This window comes from Papio anubis, chromosome 12 (genome assembly GCF_008728515.1).
Source record: "Papio anubis isolate 15944 chromosome 12, Panubis1.0, whole genome shotgun sequence".
In the NCBI taxonomy this organism is placed as follows: Eukaryota; Metazoa; Chordata; class Mammalia; order Primates; family Cercopithecidae; genus Papio; species Papio anubis.
The window spans coordinates 6,621,580-6,644,960 of record NC_044987.1 but is presented as its reverse complement, the minus strand read 5'-3'; the positions used below and the strand labels follow the sequence as shown (position 1 = coordinate 6,644,960).

At 37.5% G+C, this 23,381-nt stretch overlaps 1 long non-coding RNA gene across 1 annotated transcript in view; it reads left to right on the top strand.

The window, feature by feature from the left end:
• Positions 1-23,381, top strand: part of LOC103878002 — a 152,825-nt gene that overhangs the window by 52,908 nt on the left and 76,536 nt on the right. The window lies entirely within an intron of this gene.

Sequence of the window (23,381 nt, the reverse complement as noted above, 5' to 3'; positions counted from 1 at the left end):
CCTAGATGCAATGGGAGTACAGGCATTGGGTAAATATACCCATTCCAAATGGGAGAAACTGGCCAAAACAAAGGGGTTACAGGTCCCATGCAAGTCTGGAACCCAGCAGGGCAGTCAAATCTTAAAACTCCAAAATGATCTCCTTTGACTCCATGTCTCACATCCAGGTCACGCTGATATAAGAGGTGGGCTCCCATGGCCTTCGGCAGCTCTGCCCCTGTGGGTTTGCAGGATATAGCCCCCCTCCTGGCTGCTTTCACAAGCTAGTGCTGCATGTCTGCGGCTTTTCCAGGTACATGGTGCAAGATGTCAGTGGATCTACCATTCTAGGATCTGGAGTACAGTGGCCCTCTTCTCACAGCTCCACTAGGCAGTGCCCCAGTAGGGAATCTGTGAGGAGGCTCCAGTCCCACATTTCCCTTCCACACTGCCCTAGCACAGGTTCTCCATGAGAACTCCACCCCTGCAGCAAACTTGCCTGGGCTTCCAGGCATTTCCATACATGTTCTGAAATCTAAGCGAAGGTTCTTAAACCCGAATTATTGACTTCTGCACACTCGCAGGCTCAACACCATGTGGAAGCTGCCAAGGCTTGGGGCTTGCACCCTGTGAAGCCACAACCTGAGCTCTACATTGGGCCATTTCAGCCATAGCTAGAGTGACTGAGACATAGGGCACCAAGACAATGGGCTGCACATAGCACAGGGACTCTGGGCCTCGCCCATGAAGCCATTTTCTCTTAGGCTACTGAGCCTGTGATGGGAGGGGCTGCTGTGAAGACCTCTACATGCCCTGGAGACACTTTCCCCATTGTCTTGGTGATTAACATTCAGCTTCTCGTCACTTATGGAAATTTCTGCAGCTGGCTTGAATTTCTCCTCATAAAATGGGTTTTTCTTTTCTATCACATTGTCAAGATGCAATTTTTTTAACTTTTATGCTCTGCTTCCCTTATAAAACTGAAGACCTTTAATAGCACCCAAGTCACCTCTTGAATACTTTGTTGTTTACAAATTTCTTCCACCACATACTCTAAATAATCTCTCTCAAGTTCAAAGTTCCACAAATCTCTAGAGCAGGAGCAAAATGCCATCAGTCTCTTTGCTAAAACATAAGTCACCTTTGCTCCAGTTCCCAAAAAGTTCTTCATCTCCATCTGAGACCACCTCAGCCTAGATTTCATTGTCCATATCATTATCAGCATTTTGGTCAAAGCCATTCAACAAGTCTCTAGGTAGTTACAAACTTTCCCATATTTTCCTGTCTCCCGAACCCTCCAGACTGTTCCAACCTCTGCCTGTTACCCAGTTCCAAAGTTGCTTCCACATTTTTGGGTATCTTTTCAGCAGCACCCCACTCTACTGGTACCAATTTGCTACATTAGTCCATTTTCATGCTGCTGATAAAGACATACCCAAGATTGGGCAATTTACAAAAGAAAGAGGTTTAATTGGACTTACAGTTCCACGTGGCTGGGGAAGCCTCACCATCATGGCAGAAGGTGAAAGACGCTTCTCACATGGTGACAGACAAAAGAGGAGAGCTTGTGCAGGAAAACTCCCCCTTATATAATCATCAGGTCTCATGAGACTTATTCACTATCATGAGAACAGCACAGGAAAGATCTGACCCCACGACTGAATTACCTCCCACCAGGTCCCTCCCACAACACTTGGGAATTCAAGATGAGATTTGGGTGGGGACAGAGCCAAACCATATCAGGGGATAATTGTATAACTATAAATTCACTAAAACTGAACTAATCCTTCTCTCAAAATGGGTAAATCTTATGGTATGTAAATAAGAAAACAAAATCAAAAAACATAAGCCTTCTTCTAAACTTACTAAACCAGAAATCTCTGGCACTATTTTTTTAATGTGGAAAAATATACCTAACATAAAATTTTCCATTTTTATCATTTTAAGTATACAACTCAGTAGCATTTAGCATATTCATATTATTATGGAATCATGATGATTATCCATCTCCAGGATATTTTTAGCATTTCAAACTGAAATTCTGAACTTATTAGACAATAATCCAAAATTTCCCACTGCCCCAGCTCTTGGCACTATTCTACTTCTATCTCTAAGAATTTGACTACTCTAGGTAGAGTTTTGACTACTCTAAGTAGAGCCATACAGTATTTGTCTTCTGGTGTCTGGTTGTTTCATGCAGCATAATGCCTTCTGGGTTCATCAATGTTGTGGTATGTGTCAGAATTTCCTTCCTTTTATGGAATGATTTTTGATTCCATTGTATGTATTTACATTTTGTTTATCCATGCATCTGGCAATGAACATTTGGGTTGTTTCTACCCTTTGGTTATTGTGAATAATACTGCTAAGGGGATTGTTGTACCTTGGTACTATTTTTATAATTTGTGTTTTTTCTTTGGGGGGAAGGGAATCAATGATTTTAATTATATTTTCTTTTCAAAGGGGTTTTGATACAAATTCTAGCCGTGTAACTGACTATAGTAGACATAAATAAATAAAGACTTCATGCCTTCATTTCCTGGCTGGGGGATCAGTCTAGCAATTCAGAATGGATCATATATGTACTATGTCAAATACTTATCACATATTTACTAGAATTAAGCAACAACACATAGATAATGATGATCATCCTGCAGTTCTTCAACATGTACCAGGCTGTATACTAGGCACTTTTTATCCATTATAACATTTAGTTCTTAAGATTCACTTCTCATCCTCACTTTTGAGGCAATGGGGAGTTAAATAATTTACACAAAGTCAGTAGAGATTTTTTAGTCAAATTCAGCTCTTTCTAGCCCAAAGGTTATGTTCACAACCACTTAGCAATACTGTCTCTGGAGAGAGATTCCATTGACTCACTTGAATAGTTTGAAAATGGCTATAAGTTGGCAATGCATTTTAGGAAAGACTGGTGCTTTGATTCAAGAAACAAGCAAACACTCCTCACACTTTAGAGTATAATTAGCAGAATCTAATAGCTAATAGGAAGGCAAAGAACTCAAGCAGTGATTATGTTTTAGGTCTGAATTGGGATTCTCTTGTGCAAACATTAAGCCATTTGGAATCAATCCAGTTCTATTTAAACTAAATCTTCTTAAACTTCTTTGTATTTTCTTGCCCACATCTGGAGCAGAAAGCAAAGACCACTTTACCATAGCAACAAAGCCTGCATGGTCTTTGGCCATCACTCTTTTTTTAGTAATTCTCTCTCAGTGAATCCTAGGCAGGTGTCAGGAGAGGGGATATAAGAATAGGCATGTTTCAATCCCGAATTGAAAGCAGGCTTTCCCACCAAAATATTCACAATGGCCTGGAAGCAAGTCAGGCAGCTCTTTCACAGATAGAGATTTTGCTCAGATGCAAATAAAAGTCTTCTCGAGATAGATTTGTGTTCCCAGCTCTGACAGCTGCATTCTCACCTGGGTTTTCGAATAACTCTCTTGGCTGCAGCTAAGTGATTCTCCTATTAAAATGGAGACACCTGCATTTCCACGCATTGTTGTCTGTTGCTTCATTTTCTATTGATAGAGACTTTGGAGACAAACACTAAGAAGGAAAATACCCCTCAAGTATTGAGTTTTGCCCACACATCTGATCGAAACGCAATTTGGAAAGGAAAGCAGAACAGGGATTGAATAGATACATGATTGATAAAAGTAACATGGGTCACCACGGGTCTTTCTTCACTGCTGTAGATTTGCATGCCATTGTACTAAGGCAGGCCTCCTGTGTTAAAACTCATCACATCCAAGTTGGACTCCCCTTTCTGTAAGGGCAACACTTGGGTTCCCATTACCTTTGTGTCACATCAGTCCTCAAACACCCAAATGATATTTTGGCAACCATATTTCCGTTTACTCTTTGCGATGTCATCTGCAGTAAAATATTATTTAGTTTTCCCACTTTTAGTGGCATTAAGATTAATTAACTAGTGACATTTTGCTGCTGTGGACTGAAGATATACACATAAATATCTCAACAGAATAACTGTGGGCTGTTGAGGACTGTGCTTTTCATAAACTCATGGGGATGTTAACAGAACCTTGTTGATTTAATCCTAGGGCTATGAAGAGGATTAAGATGGGTGCTCCCGGAAGGCAAAGGGATAGAAACTTGTACTGTGAGATGAAGGGAGAACTGTAATGTGGAAAAGATATGTACTTCCTTTGCATACTGTGCCAGGCAGTACCTGGACCTCAGATTGTGTATGGTTCTCTGGAGCTTGTGGAGGATGGGCACTAGGTATCACATTCTTTTTTTTTTTTTTTTTAAGGCGGAGTCTCGTCACTCAGGCTGGAGTGCAGTGGCGCATCCGGCTCACTGCAAGCCTCAGCCTCTCCCAGGTTGCCGCCATTCTCCTGCCTCAGCCTCCTGAGTAGCTGGAACTACAGGCTTCCGCTTGACTAATGCCCGCTAATTTTTTTTTGTATTTTAGTAGAGAGGGGTTTCACCGGGTCTCATCTCTGACCTTTGTGATCCGCCCCCTGCCTCGCCTCCCAAAGTGCTAGGATTACAGGCATGAACCACCGCCTATATTCTTGAAAGCTGTAGGAAGGATCCACGTAGTAAATTTGTATTAGAGCCAGCATCTCTGTGTGCTTAGTAATTACGGTCATGGGCCTCCTTGGTCATTCTTACCTGGACTGCATAATCTCAGAGTCTTTGTTCTACTGTGGGAGGAAGAAGGAGCTACCAAAACATTTGTATTGCACATCTTAAGAACTTTGGTGAATGAGAACTTGGAAGTAGATTTACTTGATTTAGTGGGGATATGATCATTATAGCAAACATTTAAAAAGTGCCAGTAATTGTTCTAAGCACTTATATTTACAAACTAAATTCTCACATTTCACGTAGAGGAAAATGTACTTGCCAGTTGTGCTAGTTAACCTCTCAGTGCCTCTGAGTCAGAATTTGGAACCCAAGTAATGCAACTACAAAATGTCTCTCATTTAGGTAAGGCATGATTTACATTAATTGCAAGCTTAAGAAAAAGGAAGGGTGACGAATGTTGGATTAGCTCTCCCCCCAAATACACACACACGCACACGAACACACACCCATTTTGTTCAGGGAATTTGCTATGCTTCTGTTGATTTACCTTTAGGTAATATTAGGAATAATGCTGAGTTTGATAAATATGTACTGCATTGGGCTAAGGTGCATTGAAAGTCTTTATTGCACCACTCCCAGTTAGAAGAGAGCAACTTGGAGATACAAAATAATGCATTTATCTTTCTACTTTATTCTTTCTTTCCCTCACATCTATGTTCTTATCACTCATCTGGACACTCTCCTAGTCTAGACTGTTGGGAATGGCGGCTAGGTGTGGCAGAATATTTTATTTTACACCTGTTTAGTAGGTTCTGATAGTCATATATTTCTTGGAAATGGACTTTGACATAGGGGGAGTAAGATTGAGTCAGGCCCTTAGTCCTGTTTCTTCTTTTAGGCAATACATGTAAATTTCCTCTTCTTACTTTTTCTCACCTGTTTTTCTCCCAACATTTCCTGAGTAGAAGCCAGTTCAGCCCCCAAACAACAGCTCAACTATTCCAGACATACCCCTGCCCTCTTGCAAACAGCTCACACTCAAGCAAACAGCACAGCCTGGGAGGTTTGTGGGTTTGTGGATTGCCACTGGACCCTGTCCAAACCCCATTAGCCTGTGCCCAAGAAGGTCTAATGGGATCCACTGTCACGTTGCATATGATTTATTATACCTGAGCTTTTTAAAAGCAAGAAAGGCATTCCTCTTTTCCTCTCTTTCACCCTGTGATTTCCACTCTATTACTGAGGGCAGTTCCTGTGGCCTGCTCAAAAGAAAAATTGGTAAAAACGGACAGTGTTAGCTCCATAGCACCCTCAGCTGCCCTATGATCTTCTCACTCCTCCATCCTGCAACCCATAATCTTCTTCTCTTTCTGTCTCATTCACGTCAATCGTGTTTTTTCTTTCTTTTTTTTTTTTTTCTCTTTTTCCTATCCCAGTACCCTCCTTTTAGACTGAGAATACTGTATGGCTAAATAAATAACTTGTCAATTCTTCAGACTCTCCTTCGTTTTAGTTTTCTTTTAAATAAAATTAGAATTCTTGAAGAACTGGTTTGGTACCTGAGTTTTTGAAGTTGTTGTAATAAGAACAGATCTGAAAAGGTCTGAGAGGATTGAAGACATCAGTTAAGGGGCTTCTGTCATAATCCAAGGAAGAGCAGATAGTGGCTTGAGCAAATGGGCACTAGAAAACACAGAGACATTTAGATATGTTAGTGAAGCAAGGCACTCATAGGAGGAAACTCTTGCTTGGGAAAACAAAAGTGGCAATTTAGGATTGTCCATTTCTAAAATGATAGGGATTTAATTACAGCTAGTGTCATTTCTACTCATAGCCAAAAGCAATGGTACTGACACTCTTCGTGCAGCTGCATCTGGAAGGTCAGAAAAAAAGACAAATGCACCACATTTGAATCATGAGGCAGCCTTCTGGTCCCAGTAGCAACATAAATTTATAATCTTAAAAGCATGCTCAAGGGGGAAATATACTTTTGGTATTATAGGACTGGAAGTTTAAACTAAATACTGAAAGATATGTTTCAGATAATAGAAAACAATCTTAAGGTTTTGAGATATGAATAATCAACTGGATTACAAAATAGTAACAATGATGTCTAATTTGGGTTATAAAACATAATAGCTCTAAAAGATTAGAAAAGGAATAATTGCTAAGTTAGAAGATTAAGAATAGTTAATATGTTAACTTACAGTTCAGAGACATTAATTGACCTTATACTTTTAGTAAAATACGCATATATTTAGAAACAACCCAAAGAATGGAACTAGTGCATGGCTTATGAAACAATAGAGGAACAAACTCTACCGTTGTCTCTGAAATAAAATAAATAAAGCTTGATCTTCTTTATGTCCTTATTTCACAAGTGACTAATAAAGGAAACCAGCCAGGCTGACCTCTCACTGGCGGTGAGGCTGAACTTGAATTATAACTCACAGGGGACATTAAATCAAAGAAAGGCTTCCCAGTCCCAAATCTCAAAACCAACGGAAACAAACCACCATACTTGATAGCAAAAATAATAAACAGCATAATTTTACCTCCAAGAGTCTTGCTTATTAGAATATACATATAAAAAATGTAAATAATAAATAGTTTAAATAGTTAAACTGGGCATTGAAAACATGAATAAGGAATGATAGCTTTGAAAATCACTCTAAAAATGATTATAGAAAAGAAACATTTTATTATTAAAATTTTGTAAATCAATGGATTATTTAAATAGTAGATTCTATGGTAATTCTGAAATAGTTGGTGAAGTATAAAATGGATCTAGAGAAAGTATCACAATTTTTGCAGAGATTAAGAGATATGAGATGGGAAAGATTAAATAAGGAGATGGAGGAAATAATGATAAGCACTATCAAATAGTTGATTAAAGCCAAAGTTTTTCCACGACCAAAAAAAAAATATTTAATGAAAAAAGGATTAAAAATGTCTAGAAAAGATGGAAAATAAAAACAAAAACAAGCCCTGAGCTTTGAGATGCTTAATGAATCCTAAGAAGGATAAAAAAGACAATATATCTGGTAAAATTACAAAACACAAAAAATGAAAAGAAGATATTAAAATCTCCCAGGATAAAAAGATAGTCTGTAAACAAAGAACAGACTCAGCCCTGACTTCTTAATAACAATTGTGATAAAAGCAGGAAAATTATGCTTTCAATGTTCTGAGAGAATCCCAGTTAATCATTGAATAAAGAGAGTAGAATAAAGACATCCATATTACAACAAAAAACAACAGAGTTGACACAAATGACTCACATCTAAGTAACTTTTGCAAGATATGCTTCAGGTAGAAGAAAGTGATCTTAAAGCAAGTTTTGAGATATAAGAAAAATAATAAATTGGCATATTATAAACACATATACATAGAAATTACTTAAAGAATAGAACTAGTTTGTGGCTTATCAAACAGTAGAGGGGCAAAATGGAATATAAAAATTCAATAAACACAAAGACAGAAAAGAAATATGAAATAAGGGCTATAGAGAAAACAAAAAATATTTAGAAATATTTCACACATACACAAATATACACACATAAAACATACAATCATAGCAATTATGAACAGATTAAGCTTTCTAGTTAAAAGACAGAATATCAAACTTGTTTAAACCAATCTAACTATGTGCTGCCTAAAACAAATTATTCTAAAATATAAGAACACATAAAGGTTGTAAAGAAGAGAATAGAAAAATAAATATCAGATACATTTTACCTTAAAAATATAATGTAATACTGTTTAATAATAGAATTTAATAATAGTCTTACACTTTAAGCCAATAATTTAGTGATATAAAGACAACCACTAACAAATTTTTTTAAGAGTTTGATTTACCAGTATATTTACTAGTACCTAAATTTTGTATGCATATAATAAAAGAGCCTCAATATATATAAAGTAAAAAGACATTTTTTAGAAGAAATTTACAAGCTTGCAAACAGGGTAAATATTTTAACATGTCTCTTAATAATTAATTGACTAATAAGATAATTTAAGTGAGAATATTAAGGAGCCATTTTCAGTATTCTTAAAGAAATTCCAACCAATAATTTCATATCCACCAAATAAAGATTCATAAGCAAATGAGAAATAAAATATTTTCTAGTAAAGCAAACACTAAGGGTATTTGTTACCATTAGACCAAACTTACAAGAGATCCTTAAGGGAGTTCTAAACACGGAAACAAAAGAATGATACCTCCTATCACAAAAACACACTTGAGTACATAGACCATATATAACCTATACAACAAACACAAGATAGAAACTAAAAATCAACCAGCTAACAAATTTACAATCTAAGTCACATATCAATATTAACCTTGAATATAAAGTCTAAATGCTTCACATAAAAGGCATATAATGGAAACTTGAATTAAAAAAAACAAAACAAAAAAACAAGATCTATCCATCTTCTATCTTCAAGAGATTGATCTCACATGTAATAATACACATAGGCTCAAAGTGAAGTGTTGGAAAAGATCTGCCATGCAAACAGAAAATAAAAAAGAGCAGGGGTTGCTATTCTTACATTATATAAAATAGACTTTAAATCAACATCAGAAAAAAAAGAAAGAATTACATAATGGTAAAGGGTTCAATTCGTATATTCTAAATATACACACACCCAATATTGGAGCAATTAAGATTCATAAAATAAATACCTCTAAACCTATAAAAAGCCTTAGAAAGCCACACAATATTGATGTGGTATTTCAGCACCCCACTGACAGCATTACAGGGATCATTAAGGCAGAAAACTGACAAATTCCGGACTTGAACTCCACACTTGATCAGTTAAAGCTAAGAGACATCTACAGAATACTCCACCCATCAACCACAGAATATACTTTCCTCTTATTGGCACACAGAACATAACTCAGGGTTAACTACATGCTTGGCCATAAAGCAAGTGTCAATATATTCAAAAAATTAAAATTATTCTGACCACAGTGGAATAAAAATAGAAATCAATACCAAGAAGAATTCTCAAAACAATAAAGTTACATGGCTATTAAAACAACTTGCTCCTGAATGATTTTGGAATAAAAAGTAAAACCAAGGCAGAAATCAAAAAAAAAAAAAATTTCAAATAAATGAAAACAGAAAGACAACATACTAAAATCTCTAGGATACAGAAAATGCAGTACTAAGAGGGAATTTTATAGAGATAAGCTCAAAAAGTTAAAAAGTCCCAAGTTAATTAACTAATGTCATGCCTAGAGTTGTCAGAAAAATGAGGAAAAATTAACTCCAAAGCTAGCAAACGACATGAAATATCTAAATCAGAGCAAACTGAATAAAATTGAGACTCAGCAATCATACAAAAAGTAAATGAAACCAAAACTCAGCTTTTTGAAAGGAGAAACAAAATTGATAGACCACAAGCTATATTGACAAAGAAAAAAAGAGAGAAGATCCAAATAAGCCCAACCAGAAATGATAAATGTTGTGTAACAACTGATCCCACAGAAATACAAAAGATCTTCAGAGACTATGATGAACACCTCTATGCCCACAAACTAGAAAGTCTAGATAAAATGAATAAACTCCAGGAAAAGTAAAACCTCCCAAGATTGAACCAAGAAGAAATGGTATCTGTGAAAAAACCAGTAACAAGTTCCAAAATTGTTTCAGTAATAAAAAACACCTACCAAGAAAAAGCCCAGGACCCGATGGATTCGTAGCGAAATTCAACCAGATGTATAAAAACTATTCAAAAAAATTTCTACTAAAACTATTCAAAAAAAAAAAAACACTGAGGAAGAGGGACTTCTCCCTAACTCATTCTATGAAGCCAGCATCATCCTGAAACTAAAACCTGGCAGAGACATAACATAAAAAAGAAAACTTCAGGTCAATATCCTTGATGAACATGGATGCAAAAATTCTCAACAAGATATTTGCAAACCAGCCAGGTGTGGTAGCACACACTGGTAGTCCCAGGTACTCAGGAGGCTGAAGTAGGAGGATAGTTTGAACCTGGGAGGCAGAGGTTGCAGTGAGCTGAGATCACACCACTGCACTCCAGCAACAGAGTGAGACTCTGTCTCAAAACAAAACAAAACAAAACAAAAAACCTCTAAATATTAGTAAGCCGAATCTAGCAGCACATCAAAGAGCTAATCCACCACAATCAAGTAGGCTTTATCCGTGGGATGCAAAGGTGGTTCAACATATGCAAACAAATAAATGCAATTCACCACAAAAACAGAATTAAAAACTAAAACCATATGATCATCTCAAAATACACAGAAAGTGGCCGGGTGCGGTGCTCATGCCTGTAATCCCAGCACTTTGGGAGGCCGAAACGGGCAGATCACGAAGTCAGGAGATCGAGACCATCCTGGCTAACACCGTGAAACCCCGTCTCTAGTAAAAAATACACACAAAAAAAATTATCCTGGCGTGGTGGCGGGCGCCTGTAGTCCCAGCTACTCGGGAGGCTGAGGCAGGAGAATGGCGTGAACCTGGGAGGCGGAGCTTGCAGTGAGCCAAGATCGCACCACTGCACTCCAGCCTGGGCGACAGAGTGAGACTCCGTCTCAAAAAAAAAAAAAAAAAAAAAAAAAAAACACACAGAAAGCTTCCAATAAAATCCAACATCCCTTTTCATGATAAAACCATCAACAAACTAGGTATCAAAGAAACATACCTCCAAATAATAAGCATCATCTATGGTAAACTCACAGCCAACATCATACTGATGTTGTGGGTAAAAACTGAAAGCTTTACCTTCGAGAACTGAAACAAGACAAACATGCTCCCTCTCACCATTCCTATTCAAAATGGTACTGAAAGTGATAGCCAGAGCAATCAGGCAAACTAAAGAAATAAAAGGCAATCATATAGGAATATAAGAAGTCAAACTATCTCTCTTCACTAATGATATGATTTTTTTATGCTTATTGGCCACATGTATGTCTTCTTGTGAAAAATACCTGTTCATGCCCTTTGTCCACTTTTTAAGGGGGTTGTTTGTTTTTTTTCTGGTTAATTTGTTTAAGTTTCTTTTAGATCCTGGCTATTAGACCTTTGTTGAATGCATAGTTTGCAAATACTTTCTCCCATTCTGTGGGTTGTTTGTTTACTCTGTTGATGGCTTCTTTTACTTTGTGGAAGTTCTTTATTTTAGTTAGGCCTGAGTTGTCCATTTTTGTTTCTGTTGCCATTACTTTCAGCATCTTTATCATGAAATCTTTGCCAGGGCCTATGTTCAGAATGGTATTTCCTAGGTTATCTTCCAGAGCTTTTAAATTTTAGAGTTTGCATTTAAGTCTTTAATCAGCCTTGAGTTGATTTTTGTATATGGTGTAAGAAAGGGGTCCAACTTCAATCTTCTGAATATGGCTAGCCAGTTATCTCAGCACCATTTATAGAATAGGAAGCATTTCCCCATTGCTTGTTTTTGTCAACTTTGTCAATGATCAGATGGTTGTGTGTGTATGGCATTATTTCTGGGCGCTCTATTCTGTTCCATTGGTCTACATGTCTGTTTTTGTACAAGCACCATGCTGTTTTCATTACTGTAGCCCTGTAGAATAGTTAGAAGTTGGATAGCGTGATGGCTTCAGCTTTATTCTTGTTGCTGAGAATGGTCTAGGCTATGTGAGATCTTTTAAAATTTTTTGGTTCTATATGAATTTTCAAATAGTTATTTCTAATTCAGTGAAGAATGTCATTGGTAGTTTGATAGGAATAGTATTAAATCTATAAATTGCTTTGGGCAGTATGGCCATTTTAAAGATAATGATTCTTCCTATCTATAAGATGGAATATTTTTTCATTTATTGTGTCATTTCTTTTAGCAGTTTTGTAGTTCTCTTTGTAGAGATTGTTTACCTCCTCATTTAGCCATATTCCTAGATATTTTATTCTTTTTTCCTACTGTTTATGTGATTGCATTCTTGATTTGGCTTTCAGCTTGGACGTTGTTAGTGTATAGAAATGCTACTGATTGGCCAGGCATGGTGGCTCAAGCCTGTAATTCCAGCAATTTGGGAGGCCAAGGTGGGCAGATCACAAGGTCAGGAGTTCAAGACAACCCTGGCCAATATAGTGAAACCCCGTCTCTACTAAAAATACAAAAATTAGCCAGGTGTGGTGGCAGGTGCCTGTAGTCCCAGCTACTCGAGAGGCTGAGGCAGGAGAATCGCTTAATCCTGGGAGGTGGAGGTTGCAGTGAGCCAAGATTGCACTACTGCACTCCAGCTTGGGTGACAGAGTGGGGACTCCATGAAAAAAAGAAGGAAGGAAAGGAAGAAAGGAAAGAAGGAAGGAAGGAAGGAAGGAAGGAAGGAAGGAAGGAAGGAAGGAAGGAAAGAAGGAAAAGAAAGAAGAAATGCTACTGATTTTTGTGCATAGACTTGTAGCCTGATACTTTACTGAAACTGTTTATCAGATCTATAAACTTTTGGGCAGAGACTATGGAGTTTTCTAGTATAGAATCTTGTCTGCAAACAGATATTTGATGCCTCTCTTCCTATTTGGATGCCTTTTATTTATTTGTCTTGCCTGATTGCTCTGGCCAGGACTACCAACACCATGTTGAATAGAAGGGGTGAGAGTGTGCATCCTTATCTTGTTCTAGTTCTCAAGAAGAAAGCTTATAGCTTTTGTCCATTAAGTTCAATGCTGGCTGTGGGTTTGTCATAAATAGCTCTTATTATTTCGAGGTATGTTTCTTAAATGACTAGTTTTTTTTAAGGTTTTTCACATGAAAAGCTGTTGAATTTTATCAAAAGCCTTTTCTTCTTTTACTGAAAAAATTATAAGGTTTTTTTGTTTTTAGTTCTCTTTATGTGGTGAATCACATTTATTAATTTGCATACATTGACCAACCTTGCATCTCAGGGATAAAGCCTACTTGATTGTGGTGGATTAGCTTTTTCTTGTGCTTCTAGATTCAATTTGCTAGAATTGATCATGTTTATCAAGGATATTGGCCAGAAGTTTTATTTTTATGTTGTGTCTCTGCCAGGTTTTGGTATCAGGATGATGTTGACCTCGTAGGACAAACTAGGGAGAAGTCACTGTTTCTCAATTTTTTGGAACAGTTTCAACTGGAATACTACCAGCTCTTCTTTATATATCTGGTAGGATTTTGCTGTGAACCTATATGGTCCTGGGCTTTTTCTTGATGGTAGGTTTTTATTACTAAATCAATTTTAGAAGTTGTTATTGATCTGTTCAGGAATTCCATTTCTGCTTGGTCCAATCTTGAGATGTTATATATTCTCAGGAATTTATTTATTTCATCTGGGTTTTCTAGTTTGTGTGCATCAAGGTGTTCATAGTAGTCTTTTGAATTTTTTTGTATTTCTATGGGGTTGGTGGTAATATCCCCTTTGTCATTTCTGATTGAGTTTATTTAGATCTTCTCTCTTTTTCTCTGTATTAGTGTAGCTAGTAGACTGTTAGACTAATAAAGCTACTGGACTAGTATCTAGTACACTACTAGACTAATAAAACTGAATTCTGTATTCAATAAATAAGCAAATACTGTATTCACTGATCTTTTTATGCTTCTTGAGTCTCAAATTCCTTCAATTCAGCTCTGATTTTGTTTATTTTTTGTCTTCTGCTCACTCTGGGGTTGGTTTGCTCTTGTTCCTCTAGTTCCTCCAGGTGTGATGTTAGATTGTTAATTTGAGATCTTTCTGCTTGTTTGAATGAGTGCTTAGCATTATAAACTTTCCTCTTAACACTGCTTTAGGTGTATCCCAGAGATTCTGGTATATTGTATCTTTGTTCTCATTGGTTTCAAATAATTTCTTGATTTCTGCCTTGATTTCATTGTTTACTTAATAGTCATTTAGGTGCAGGTTTTTTAATTTCCATGTAACTGTACGGTCTTAGTATTAATTTCTATTTTTATGGTGCTGTGGTCTGAGAGTGCTTGGTATGATTTTACTTTTTTTGAATTTTCTAAGGATTTTTTTATGGTCAATTATGTGGTCTGTTTTAAAGCATATCTGTGTGCAGATGAGAAGAATGTATATTCTGGTGTTGGAGGGTTGAAGAGTTCTGTAGATGTCTATGAGATTTATTTGGTCCAGTGTTGTGTTCAAGTCCTTAATATCTTTGTTAGTTTTCTGCTTGATGATCTGTCTAATACTGTCAGTGGGGTGTTGAAGTCTCCCACTATTATTGTGTGGGAGTCTAAGTGTCCTTGAATGTCTCTAAGAAGTTGCTTTATGAATCTGGGTGCTCCTGCGATTGGGTGCATATATATTTAGTGTAGTTAGGTCTTCTTGTTAATTTGAACTCTTTACCATTACCCTTCTTTGTCTTTTTTTTTAATCTTTGTTGGTTGAAAATCTGTTTCATCTGAATTTAGGATTGCAACCCTGCTTTTTTCTGCTTTTCATTTGCTTTGTAGATGTTTTTCGATTATTTTACTTTGAACCTATGGGTGTCATTGCATGTGAGATGAGTCTCTTGTGGACAGCATATAGTTGGGTCTTGCATCTTTATCCAACGTGCCATTCTGTGCCTTTTAAATGGGGCATTTAGCCTCCTTACTTTAGAAGTTGATATTGATATGTGCAGGTTTGAACCTGTCATTGTGTTGCTAGCTGGTTATTATGCAGAATTAACTGTGTGACTGCCTTATAGTGTCAGTGATCTATGCACTTAAGTGTGTTTTTATGGTGGCTGGTAAAGGTCTTTTTTTTTTCTCCATATTTAGCACTCCCTGAAGGACCTTTTATAAGGCAGATCTGATGGTAACAAATTATCTTAGCATTTGCTTGTCTGAAAAGGACCTTATTTCTCTTTCACTTATGAAACTTAGTTTGGCTGGATATAAAATTCTTCATTGGAATCTCCTTTCCTTAAGAATGCTGAATATATAGCGCCCCCCACCGCCCCGCCGCCCCACCCAATGTCTTCTGGCTTGTAGGATTTCTGCTCTTAGATCAGCTATTAGCCTGATAGAGTTTCCTGTGTAGGTGACCTGCCCCTACTGTCTAGTTGCCTTTAACAGTTTACTTTCATTTCAACCTTGGAGAATCTAATGACTGTGTGTCTTGGAAATAATTGTCCTGTATAGTGTCTTGCAGGGATTCTCTGGATTTAAATATTGAACTATCTAATGAGATTGGGGAAATTTTGGAAAATATGTTTTCCAAACTGCTTACTTTCTCCCCTTTCTCCTACAGGAACACCAAAAAATCGTAAATTTGGTTTATTTACATAATCCCACATTTCTCTAAGTTTTATTCATTCTTCTTTATTATTTTTTTCTCTATTTTTATTTAACTGAGTTATTTTGGAGAACTGTTCTTTGAGCTCTGAGATTCTTTTCTCAACTTGGTCAATTCCACTGTTAATAATTGTTATTGTATCATGAAATTCCTGAAGTGACCTTTTAAACTTTATCAGCTCAGTTTGGATCTTTCTTTTTTTTTTTTTTTTTTTTTTTTTACAGAGTCTCGCTTAGTCGCCCAGGCTGGAGTGCAGTGGCGCGATCTCGGCTCACTGCAAGCTCCGCCTCCCGGGTTCACGCCATTCTCCTGCCTCAGCCTCCCGAGTAGCTGGGACTACAGGCGCCCGCCGCCTCGCCCGGCTAGTTTTTTGTATTTTTAGTAGAGACGGGGTTTCACCGTGTTAGCCAGGATGGTCTCGATCTCCTGACCTCGTGATCCGCCCGTCTCGGCCTCCCAAAGTGCTGGGATTACAGGCGTGAGCCACCGCGCCCGGCCTGGATCTTTCTTATAGTGGTCATTTCGTTTTTCATCTCCTGTATCATTTTATTGTTTTTATTAGATTCCTTGGATTATGATTCAACTTTCTCCTAGATGTCAATGATTTTTCTTCCTATCCATATTCTGCATTCTATTTCTGACATTTCACCTATTTCAGCATGATTAAAAACCGTTGTTGGAAAACTAGTGCAGACATTTAGAGGTAAGAAGACACTCTGGATTTTTGATTCGCCAGAGTTCTTGCACTGTTGTTTTCTCATCTGTGTGGGCTGATATTCCTTCAATCTTTGAAGTTGCTGTGGTTTCAGTAGTTTTTTTTTTTAATTTTATCTTCTTTGATGCCCTTGAGGGTTTGATTGTGATATAAGGGGGGTTTAATCAACTGGCTTTGATTTTTGTCTGCTCTTGGGTCTTGTGAAACCCTCCTCTGATTACTGTCTCCAAGACTACATTCCTTTTTTGGGTGCTCTGGTCCAAGGGTGTATCCTTGTTGGGTCAGGCCTAATCTGCCGCCTGAGTGCTTCCTCAGGGAAAAGAGGGGTTGCAGCTGCCCACAGAGTTCAGGCAGAAGTAGGACTGCTGAGCTGGAAACACTAGTGGGTGTAGCTAGTCTGGCTATGAGAGACTAGGTGAGTGGAGTTGCCTGCACAGCCATCTGGGTATTTCCCAGGCAACATGAGGCTGCACCCCTCAGCACATCCACGCAGAAGTCAGACCACTGGACTGGAAGATCTAGAAGATGTGGCTGGCTGGCTATGAGAAGTAAGATTGGGTAGAGTCACCTACTCTGCCATTGGGAGTTTCCCAGGACAACAGGAGGTTGAGCCCACTGACTAAGTTTAAACAGAAGTGGGACGGACCACTGGCCTGAAAGCTCTAGCAGGTATTTCCCACACGTAACCAGTAGCAGGGGTAGATCTAGTCATCTGCTCTGCCATCCCATGCTCTCCAGGACAACAGGAGACTGTATTCACTGGCTGAGTTCACACAGAAATGGGACTGCTGGACTAGAAACTTTAGCCAGAATTGCCTGCCTGGCTACTAGCAGTAAGAATGTGTGGGGTAACTCAGTCTGCTGTCTAGGTGCTTCCCGGGACAATGGGAGGCTTTCCCCACTGGCTGCATTAAGGCAGAAGAGGGATCACTGAGCTGGAAGCTCTGGAAGTTTGCCTGCCTGGCTACTAGTTGCAGAGGTGGGTGGGGTTGCCCACCCTGCTGTCCAGATGATGTTTCCTGGGACAACAGGAAACAGGAGGTTGTGCCCTCTGTCTGAGTTCACATAGTAGTAGGACTACTGAACTGGCAGCTCCAGCAGGAATTGCCTCCCTAGCTATCCATATCCGGTTATGAGGTTGTCTGCCCTACTGTCTGGGTGTTTGCCAAGACAACTGGAGGCTGTGGCTGCCAGCCAAGTCCAGGGAGAAGTGGGACAACCGGACTGGAATCTCTTGGTGAGCCCTGGCCAGGAAAGGGCCATTGTGACTGTGGCCTCTGTTGGGGCTATGGCACTGGTATTGGTCTGCTCTGGGGCTCAAGTCTTGTAGAGGTTCTTTTGGATTGGAGAGTTTCTCCCGCAAAACATCCAGGTGGCTCTCTGTCTCAGTCCAGAAACATGGTGGGTGAGTGTAAGGGGGCCAAGAGGATTCTCCCATTCCCAGTCTTGCACAGGTCCCTGTGAAGAGTGTGAGTCCCCCAGGAGGCTCTCACTCACTCACCCTTTCCCATGTTGTAGGAGTTCTCCTGACTTCATGCTGAACCCAGACAGGCTGATGCCTAGTTCTACTTCTCTCTGCTCTCTTCTCCCTGCTGCCTTGATGAATCCCAAGATGATTTCTCAGATGATCAGTCTGCAAGGTCAAGGTTCACTACCCATTTTGTTTTCTCTCCATGAAATTGGCTCACATGAGCTGCTTCTAGTCTGCTGTCTTGGCCCGTCCCTCAAGTATTTTCTTTTATGATTAATGTTATTTCTGTCATCTATGGAATTTACATTTAGAACTATATTTCAAATTGACTTTTGTATATGGAGTGAGTTCAGGATTACAATTTTTATTTTACAAATGAAAATACAGTCTTCCAGTAAAATATGGTAAAAATAATTTTCTTTCTTTATTGAGTTGACAGCTTTGTCAAAAATCAATTATATATAAATATGAAGCTTTATTTCTGGACTCTTTATTCAATTCCAGTGATCCATTTACATAATATTGCACCAATACTACTGTGTCTTGGTTACTATGGCGTTATATTGAATTGGAAATAAGATAAAGTTCTTCAAAGTTGTTCTTTCGACTTTCAAGATTATTCTGTTCTTACATATGCTTTGAATTCCTAAATAAATTCTAAGTTTTCTTATCAAAATGCTAGTATTGGCTGGGTCCAGAGCTTCATGGCTGTAATTCCAGCACTTTGGGAGGCCTAAGGGGGCAGATCATTTGAGGTTAGGAGTTTGAGACCAGCCTGGCCAACATGATGAAACCCCATTGGCTCTACTAAAAACTACAAAAATTAGCTGGGTGTGGTGGCGGGTGCCTGTTACTTGGAAGGCTGAGGCGCTAGAATCACTTGAACTCGGGAGGCAGAGGTTGCAGTGAGCCAAGATCACACCACTGCACTCCAGCCTGGGTAACACTGCATCTAAAAAAAAAAAGGGTAGTATTTTTTTATTAGAATGGTGTTAAATCAAGATGTGCATTCAACATTATGTACATCTTGATAATATTGTCTTCTGACCTATGAACATGATATATCAATCTACTTATGTATGTCTCCTTTAATTTCTCTCAGCACTATTTTATTTTTCACATCTTACACATGTTTTAAGCACATTTTTTGGTATTTGATTTTTATGCTGATGTAAATGGAATTGCTGTTTAAAAATTCATTTGCCAGTTGTTGGTTGTTGGGTGTCTTAGGGGTTTCTTGCGCCACTACAGTGGAATGCCTGAGGCTGGATAATTTATAAAAACACAATTTTGAATATAGTTCTGAAGCCTGGGAAGTCCATAATCAAGATGCCAGTATGTTTAGTGTCTAATGAGAGCTGTTCTCTCTGCTTTCAGGATGGTACCTTGTTACCGTGTCCTCTGGAGGTGAGAAAAACTGTGTCTTTAAATAGCAGAGGGACAAAGAGGAGTGAACTCCCTCCATCAAGCCCTCTTATAACAGTTTTAATTTATTCATGAAGGTGTGGCACTCATGACTTAACTAACTCACAAAAGGCCATACTATTTAATACCGTTACATTGGAGAGTTTTTTCAAGAGATGAATTTTGAATTGTCAGGGACACATTCATACTGTAGCATTCTTTCCCTGCCCTCCCCCGCTAATGTCCTTCTCACATGCAGTGTACCTTCACTTTATCCAGATAGCCTCAAAAGTCTATACTTGTTCCAACATCATCTCAAAAGTCTAAAATCCAGAGTTCCGTCTAAGTCAGAAATGGGTGACACTCAAGGCACAATTCATCCAGAGGCAAATTTCTCTTAAGCTGTGGGCCTGTGAAATAAGCAAGTTACGTACTTCTAAAACACAATAGTGATACAGGCATAGAATAGACGTTTCTGTTGCAAAAGGAATAAACAGCAAGAAGGAAAAGGTAACAGGTCCCAAGTTTAAAACCTAACAGGGCAAACAACATTAAATGATAAGGCTGGAGAATAGTCTTTTTGAACTCCATGTCCCACCAAGAGGACACACAGGAGTGGGGATGTCCCCCTCCCCTACAGCTTCACTGAGTGCAGCCCATGCCACAGCTCTTAGAGATAGTTAGGTGTCTACAGTCCTCCCAGGCAGGAGTTGCACATTGGTGGCACTACAGTTAACAGGCCTTGGGGGTAGTTCTGACCTCACAGTTCTTCCGGACATTGTCCTAGCATGGGCTGTATTTGGAGCCCCTACCTCTGCTATATAGTTCTCTGCCTCGGGAAGGCTGTCTGAAATATTCTTTGAAATGTAAGTAGAGGCAGACATACTTCCACAGCTTGTGTGCTCTGCATGCCACATAGATGATGCCAAAGTTTAAGGCATGAGCCCTTCAAAGCGGCATCCCAAATCACACCTAGGCCCACCTGCACCACAGCTAGGGTAGCCAAGAAGTAATACACTGGAATACAGAGAACAGAGAGCTAAGGTATCACAAGCACCCTAGGAACCTCCCCCAAAACTATTCTGACCCCAAGGTGAGGGAACTCTGGGCCTGCGATGGGCATGGCAGCCTGGAAGATCTTTCAAATGCCTTTAAGTTCATTCTACTACTTTATGAATAGTACATGGCTTTCTTCTATTTATACTAATCTTTTTATAAAATGATCTCATGTCTACATCCTTGGTTTTCTTTCCTAAGTGTACTTTTTTTTTTTCTTTACATGGCCAGGCTGAGAATTTTCCAAATCTTTACAATCTGCTTCTCTTTTAATTATAAATTTTATCTTTAAATTATTTATTCTTTCTTCCCTTTTACTATAAGCAGTTGAAAGAAGCCATGCAGCATCTTAAATGCTTGCTGTTTAGATATTATTTTCTGACAAATACATTAGTTAATCACTCTTCAGTTCTTCCTTTCACAGGATCCTAGGACACATAGAATTCAACCAAGCTTATTGCCCCTTTTTAACAAGGATGGTTTTTCATCCAGTTTCCAATACCTTGTTCCTCATTTCCACCTAAGATCTCATCAGAATAGCCTTTACTCTCCATATTTCTATCAATAGTCTGTTCATGACCACTTAAATAATGTTTAAGAAGACGAGGCTGCAGCTCTCTTCTTCTGAGCCCTTGCCAGAATTGTTCTTAATGCTCTGTTCATGGTAATACAAGCTTTTTTTCTGCATGAATTTCAAAACAGTTCCACCTTCTACCCATTAACTATTTCCAAAGCTGTGTTTATATTTTTAGGTATTTGCTATAGCAACACCCCACTCCTGGAACCAAGTTCTTTCTATGTTTAGTGATAATAAAACAGAGTACCTAAGACTAAACCATTAATACAACTAGGAATTTATTTTCTCATAGATCTGGAGGCTGGAAAGTCCAAGATCAAAGTGTTAGGTTCCATGTCTGGCAAGGGCTATTCTTTCTGCCTTCAAGTCAGTAGGATTTATAGAGATATCCCTCTTAATTACTAATATTTGTGGTCCATCTTTTCTCTTTTTCAGTTTGAGGGATTTATCAGTTTTGTTGATGAACCAACTTTTGACTGTTGACTTTCTTCATTATTTTCTATTTTGTTGAATTTTTTCACCCTTTTATTATTTTTTTATCTCTACTATTTCTTTTGGCTTTATTTGCTGTTTCTTCTCTTCCTCCTCATCGTTTTCCTTCTCCTTATCCTGCACCTCCTTCCCCTTCTTTTTTTTTTTTTTTTCATTTTGTCTAATCTTCTTAACATGAAGGCTCTGAAAAGGGATTTTAAATATTTATTTTTGAACCAAATATAAGCACTTAAGCCTATAATTTTTTGTTTACAATGTTTTACCTGCATCTCAAAAATTTTGACACTTTGTGTTTTTGTTATCATTCGATTCAAAAGAAAGATTTATTTTGGACTGATGAATTATTTTAATAATATGCTGCTTGATTTTTAAGGATTTAATTATTTTTTTAAATCTTGTTATTGGTTTTCTCTTTAATACTATCACAGTCAGAGAACATAATCAATCATTTAAGTCCTTTGAAATGTATTGATATGTATCTTATGACCTAGTACATGGCCTATCATGGTGAACACTGCATGAAAACTTTCAAATAATGTGTATTTTGCAGTTTTCTGTAATGTTTTACCCATTTCAATTTGAACTGATTGATAATATTTTTTCAACTCTTCTGTATAATTCCTGATATTTTTCTACCTTTATAACAAGTAGTTGTTAAAATCTTCATACATGATTGTATATATTTGATGTGTCCTTTTAATTCTTTTCATTTGTTTATATATTTAAATCGTTATTTTGTTTTATATATACTTATGAATGTTATAGTTCTTAATGACATGTTCTTTTTTAAATTTTGGTAATGTTCTTTGTCTTAAAATTTACACTTCCTAATGTGAATATAGCTATAACTACTTTTTTTTTAGTTTAGTATATATAGTATATCTGTTTCCACCCTTATATTTTTAGTCTGACTGCAGACTATTATATTTAAAGTGTGGATGTTATAAACAGTTAACAAGCTAGATCCTGCTTTTGCATGCAGTTGGATACATTATGTTCTTTCATTGGAATGCAAATTAGAACAATATGGAAGTAATTTTATTTAAAAAATTTCTTTTAATTTAACTATTGATGTGACTTTTGTTAGTATCATCAGTTTCTTGTTTCTCTCTTATTCCTTTTGTGATTCTTTCGTTTATTGTGGCTTTTTGGGTATTTATTTCTTCTACTGAATTTTTCTTTCTGTTCCTGATGTTATTTTTAGTGATTTCTCAATAGAGTCATTATGCATCTTTACATTATCAATATATATCGTCACATGTTATATTACTTCACAAAAATCTTGCATCAGCATAATTCCTCCCTCGTATTGTATTTTGAAATATAAAATTTTCTTTTTATATTTCTGCATCTGCATTATATATGTTTTCTTATGCACCTTCTATAATTTTTACTGTTTTCTCATTAGCCTGCATTTCTAGTGCTGTTTTCTTTTCGATCTAACCGTTATTAGGAGAGCAGGATTTCAGTTTGGTCTTGGATTTTGTTGCTCATTGTTTCCTTTTGGCTTGAGTTTATTGTGGACAGAGAAGGTAACAATATTACTTACTTTGGGAAATAGATATATTTTTAAATTGACTATCCACATTTTGTAAATGTTCTATGAAGTCTTGAGAAAATGTGAATATTTATTTTAGGTATGATATGTTCATATCTGTCTTTCAAGTATATTAAATTTATGAGAACCCTATAGTGGCTTACGTATCTGAGGTCAATAGTACTAATTTTAATGAAAAAAAAAACTATGCTCCTTATTTCTACATTGATTCCATTTTTTGTTAAATTATTATCAAATATTAGTAAATAGACATAATACAATCCATAGAGAAGTAAAACACTATTTTAAAACATGTTTTCACCTAATTCATTATTCTATAATATG